Consider the following 6,280-nt stretch of genomic DNA (forward strand, 5'->3'; position numbering starts at 1 on the left):
GTATAGTTAGTCCATAACAATGGTATTCCTTGGTCAAAACCGGTTTTGACCTGATGTGTCACGGTTTTGACCACATCTTGGTGCAACCTTTGTCCCACAACTCGTAATATCGGGTAAAATTAGTTCCTAACAAGAGTATTCCTCCACCAAATCCGGTTTTGCCTTTTCATGGCACAATTTTGATCACGTCATCACTGTAAGGTGGAATAGAACCACATTCCATCTATCTCTAATCCTCCCCCCTTCTCTCTCTCCCTCTCTCTCTCTCTATCTATCTATCTATCTATCTATCCATCGCTCTCTCTCTCTCTAGTTCATTCCTAGATGACCCCCTTTCCCCTCTTTTCGTCTCTTGCCTTGCTCTTCCTCTCTCGCGAGCTAACTACCACCTCTACCGAATCCTCCCGATCATCGGTCCAATCGGTGGTGGTGATCATGATGCATTGCCTTGAATGCCCCTATGCCATCGTATGGTGGTGCTTTGGCCAAAACCATGTTACATAAGGTCGAATCGGGTTTGATCAAGGAATACAACTGTCGGGGACTAACTATACCTGGTATTAAGAGTCGACTAAGGTTGCAACCAAAAAATGTTTAAGGACGAAAGTCGCACGTCACGATAAGTTGAGGGACAAAAAATGCACTATACTGAAAACTATTTGTGCGGGAGGCCCATGTTTCTGAAAAAATGGCTGCTTCCCAGAGTCTTTGGAAAGAAAGAAACAACAATCATCTTAGAGGGGTTCGGCCAAGAATCAACTCTTGGGTTGCAAGAATAAAAGAGGATCTCACCTTACTAGCCTATAGGGTGAAAGTAGCTCATGAACCTTTCCTCTCTCAAAGAAGCTCATAAACCTTTCATATCTGCTTTTGCAGCCTCCATTCACTAGAACAACTAGTTTGTTGTTAGTTTGCTATTAGCTTTTGCCTTCTGACTTTTTTCTTTCTTTTTCCGGCATACCCAAAGTGGCATGTATTGCCATGTAAATATATACAAATTTGATTAATTTATTCAATATAAAAATACACTTGGAGCCTCTCCTACTCTTTCAGGTAAAAAAATATTGCTAGCCTCTGACATAGGAGCATGATGCTTGCCAAAACTGGAAGGGGCAGATGTTGAAGCGGAAACGGTAACAGTGTGTTTGGCGAGGTCCACCATCCACCGTCTTTCACTGTTGGTCCTATAATTAATAAAATCATTATTGTTTTTCCACCATGGGCCCGAGTCGGCTAAGCCCCCTCCCCCCCGCCCTCCTTGCTTGGGCGGCAAAGGCAAGTGGAGCAGGGAGTCCTAGTAGGACTAGGACTCTGCCCCCAAGTTGGTCGACCCACCTGGACCCTCCGCCTATGTATGTGGGGAGGGGCACACCAAGGGACACACCAAGCCCCTCGGCTGACCCCCTCCCTTGCTAACCGCCGCCCACCTCTCTCCATCTTCATCTGATCTACATCAGTTCAATGCTAGGCCGCTTCTCCCTGTAGTTTCTTATTGCAGTTCTTCACGCTAGCTTCATGGAGTGTCACAGTGCTGCTAGATCGGTACGTTGGATACCCTTTTTAGGACTGGTGACAGTGGGAAAGGCTCCCACTGACATTCTTTCTCTTTTTATTAATATAGGTCAAGTGTCGACTATACAAATATTTATAGTGGTGGTTAGAGCTGCAAGTCTTAGTTCGTATAAGATTTAAGCGAAGCATAGAGAGCAATTCTAGCAAGTCATGAATAATTTTGGCTCTCAAATAGGTGTGTCCAACAAGGTTTGATAACTTAAAACACAAAGTAAAACAAGCAATGACACATATCATACAAGATGCTCCAAGCAAAACACGTATCATGTGACGAATAAAAATATAGTCTCGAGTAAAATACCGATAGTTGTTGGAAGAAAGCGGGGATGCCACTCGGGGGCATCCCCAAGCTTAGTTGGTTGCTCATTAGTGGATAATATCTTGGGATGCCGGGGCATCCCCAAGATTAGGCTCTTACATCCTTCCTTCATCCATCCTAAGATAACCCAAACTTGAAAACTTCAATCACACAAACCTCAACAAAGCCTTCGTGAGATCCGTTAGTATAAAAATAATAAATCACTACTCACACAAACCTCAATAAGTGTTGTATCAAACCAACTCATATTTTGTTTTTGTATTATATCTACTATATTCCAACTTTTCTAAGGCAAAAACTCATCAAAGAAAACCATAGAGCCATCAAAATAAGCACACAACACAAAGAAAACAGAATCTGTCAAAACAGAACAGTCTAGAGAAATCTGACTATTTCGAATACTTCTGTAACTCTAAAAACTCTGAAAAATTAGGACTACCTGAAAAATTTGTATATTGATCTACTGCAATTGGAATGGGTATTTTATTGCTCTCTGGTAAAAAATCAAAATTAATTTCGTGAGCGCAAAACTTTCTGTTTTTTCAGCAAGATCAAACAACTATTGCCCAAGAAGATCCTAAAGGCTTTACTTCGCACAAACACTAACTAAAACAAAAAAACACAATTATTAAAGTAGCATAATTGTGCTAACACTCAAGAACAGAAAGCAAAAATCAAAAATAAAATTTATTCATTGGGTTGCCTCCCAACAAGCGCTATAGTTTTACGCCCTTAGCTAGGCATAATTTTTATTGATGCTCACGAGGATGATAATAATTGAAACACAAAGAGAGCTTCATAAAACATGTGACGAACAAATTTAAGTCTAACATACTTCCTATGAATAGGAATTTTATAGGAAAACAAATTAGCAAGACAAGCAAGATCTAGCATATGCATGGAAGAAAACAATAGCAATCTCAACATGAAGAGAGGTAATTTAGTAACATGAAAATTTCTACAAGCATATTTTCCCCTCTCATAATAATTAATATGTAGGATCATAATCAAATGCAACAATATAACTTTCCCATAAAATATTCTCTTCATGATCCACATGCATGCAAAGCTGACACTCATCCAAAATAGTGGGATCATCATCAAATAAAGTCATGACCTCTCCAAGCCCTCTTTTATCAAATATTTCATAAGATTGATTATTCTCCAAAGTAGTGGGATCTCTATCACCTAGATTTGACTCTCTTCCAAACCCACTTTCAATATTATAGCAAGCATATTCATCATGAGGTTTAAATAAAATTTCAAGATCATAAGAATCATCACCCCAATCATGATGATTGCAATAAGTAGTGGACATATCAAAATTAGCATCCCCAAGCTTGGGGTTTTGCATATTATTAGAACAATTGACATTAATAGAATTTATAGTAAAATTATTGCAATCATGCTTTTCATTCAAGGAGCTATCATGAATCACTTCATAAATTTCTTCATGACAATTTTCAGATTCACGATTCTCAAATAAAATTTCATAAATATAATCAAGTGCACTCAACTCCTAGCAATTGGTTCAACATAATCAGATCTTTTGAAAAGATTAGCAAGTGGATGAGGATTCATATCAATAGATTTTTAGCAAGCGAAGATGCAAGAAAATGGAAGGCACATGGTAAAAGAAGCAAAGGTAGCAAAAAAGATTGCACACAAAAATAGATTTGGCAAGAAAACGTCGAACATAAAAGAGAGGCGAATAAAACAACAAATTTTTGTGAAGTGGGGGAGAGGAAAACGAGAGGCAAATGGTGAATAATGTAAATTGCAAGGAGATGAGATTTATGATTAGGAACCTGGTTATGTTGAGGATCCTCCCCAGCAACGGCGCTAGAAAGGCACGTGGCTGGGAGACTATATTGACTTGATCCTCCCCGGCAATGGCGCCAGAAATTCTCCTTGATGGCAGCTGGAACTATGTCGGTATTTTCCCTGAGAGGGAGGGATGATGTAGCACAACAGCAGTAGGTATTTCCCTCAGTTATGAAACCAAGGTCATCGAACCAGTAGGAGAACCAAGCAACACAAGGTAAACAACCCCTGCACACAAATAACAACACCTCGCAACCCGACGTGTTAAAGGGGTTGTCAATCCCTTTTGGGTAACGGCGCCAAAAATTGGTGCGTGATGGTAAAAAGATTGTAATATATGGGATAAATAGATCGCAAATAAAATAAAGTGTAGCAAAGTATTTTTGTATTTTTGATTCAATAGATCTGAAAATAAAAGCAATGAAAAAGTAGAACACAAAGGCAAATATATGAGAAATAAGACCCGGGGGCCGTAGGTTTCACTAGTGGCTTCTCTCAAGAAAATAGCAAATGGTGGGTAAACAAATTACTTTAGGGCAATTGATAGAACTTCAAATAATTATGACGATATCCAGGCAATGATCATTACATAGGCATCACGTCCAAGATTAGTAGACCGACTCTTGCCTGCATCTACTACTATTACTCCAGACATCGACCGCTATCCAGGATTCATCTAGTGTATTAAGTTCATGGAAAAACGGAGTAATGCAATAAGAATGATGACATGATGTAGACAAGATCCGTTTATCTATATGGCGGTAGATATAGATCTCGTCTTTTTATCCTTAGTAGCAACAATACATACGTGTCGGTTCCCTTTCTGTCACTGGGATCAGGCACTGTAAGATTGAACCCACTACCGGGCGCCTCTTCCCATTGCAAGATAAATAAATCGAGTTGGCCAGGCAAAACCCAAATATCGGAGAAGAAATACGAGGCTATAAGAGATCATGCATAAAAGAGATCAAAGAAACTCAAATATTTTCATCGATATAAAAACGTAGATCTGATCATAAACTCGAAGTTCACCGATGCCAACAAACAAACCGCAAAAGAGTTACATCATATGTTTCTCCAAGAGACCATTGTATTGAGGATCAAGAGAGAGAGAGAGAGATAGATGAAGCCATCTAGCTACTAACTACAAACCCGAAGGTCTACAAAGAACTACTGACTCATCATCGGAGAGGCACCAATGGAAGTGGTGAACTCCTCCGTGACGGTGTTTAGATTGGATCTGGTGTTTCTGGACTCTGCGGCGGCTGGATGAATATTTCGTCGACTTACTTAGGGTTTTGGGAATATTTGGGTATTTATAGGGCAAAGAGGCGGTCCGGGGGGCACCCGAGGTGGGCACAATCCACCGGGGCGCGCTAGGGCCTCCTGGCGCGCCCTGGTGGGTTGTGCCCCCTCGGGGCACCCCTAGGTGCAACCAGGGCCAATCTGCTTCCTTTTGGCCCATAAAAAATCATCGTAAAGTTTCATGCCAATTGGACTCCGTTTGATATTGATTCCCTGCCATGTAAAAATATGGAAAAAACAGCAACTGGCACCCGACACTATGTCAATAGGTTAGTACCAAAAAATGATATAAAATGATTATAAAACATCCAAGATTGGTAATAAAAGGATGGAACAATAAAAAATTATAGATACATTGGAGACGTATCACAAGCGACTAAGGAGTTAGACACGAGGTGATGTATTGCGGAACGAGTAAAGAGACTTACCGGTAACGAGATTGAACTAGGTATGAAGATACCGATGATCGAATCTCGGGCAAGTAAACATACCGATGGACAAAGGGAATTACGTATGTTGTCATAACGATTCGACAGATAAAGATCTTCGTAGAATATATAGGAGCCAATATGGGCATCCAGGTTCTGCTATTGGTTATTGACCGGAGAGGTGTCTCGTACATGTCTACATAGTTCTCGAACCCTTAGGGTCGCACGCTTAACGTTCGATGACGATATAGTATTATATGAGTTATGTGGTTTGCTGACCGAATGTTGTTCGGAGTCCCAGAAGAGATCATGGACATGACGAGGAGTCTCGAAATGGTCGAGAGGTAAAGATTGATATATATATATATATATGACGATGGTATTTGGACACCGGAAGTGTTTCGGGGGGTACTGGGTACTTATTGGGTCACCGGAAGGGGTTTCGGGCACCCCCAGCAAAAGATATGGGCCTTATGGGCCAAGAGGGGAAATGCACCAGCCACAAGGGGCTTGTGCGCCCCCCATATAGGATGGCCTAAGGAGGAGAAGGAAAGGGGAGAAGGGAAAGGAAAGTGTGGATTAGGATTCCCACTTCCTTCCCTCTTTCCTTCCCCTTGAGAAAACATGGCAGGGGTCGCAAGGCAAGGCAGGGCCCCTAGTGGGCCGGCGGCCAGCCCTAGGGAGCGCCCATCCAATTGATTCATTGATGTACTGGGTCATATTCAAAACAGCCCACGCAGAACATCATGTTCATCCAAGCACCAGCCTAAACAGGGTCCCACGTACAAATCAAGAACACCAAAGAATGGCTCGATGTATTCCTACAAAATTG

The sequence above is a fragment of the Triticum urartu genome, chromosome 5, assembly GCF_003073215.2.
Source record: "Triticum urartu cultivar G1812 chromosome 5, Tu2.1, whole genome shotgun sequence".
Classification (NCBI taxonomy): Eukaryota; Viridiplantae; Streptophyta; class Magnoliopsida; order Poales; family Poaceae; genus Triticum; species Triticum urartu.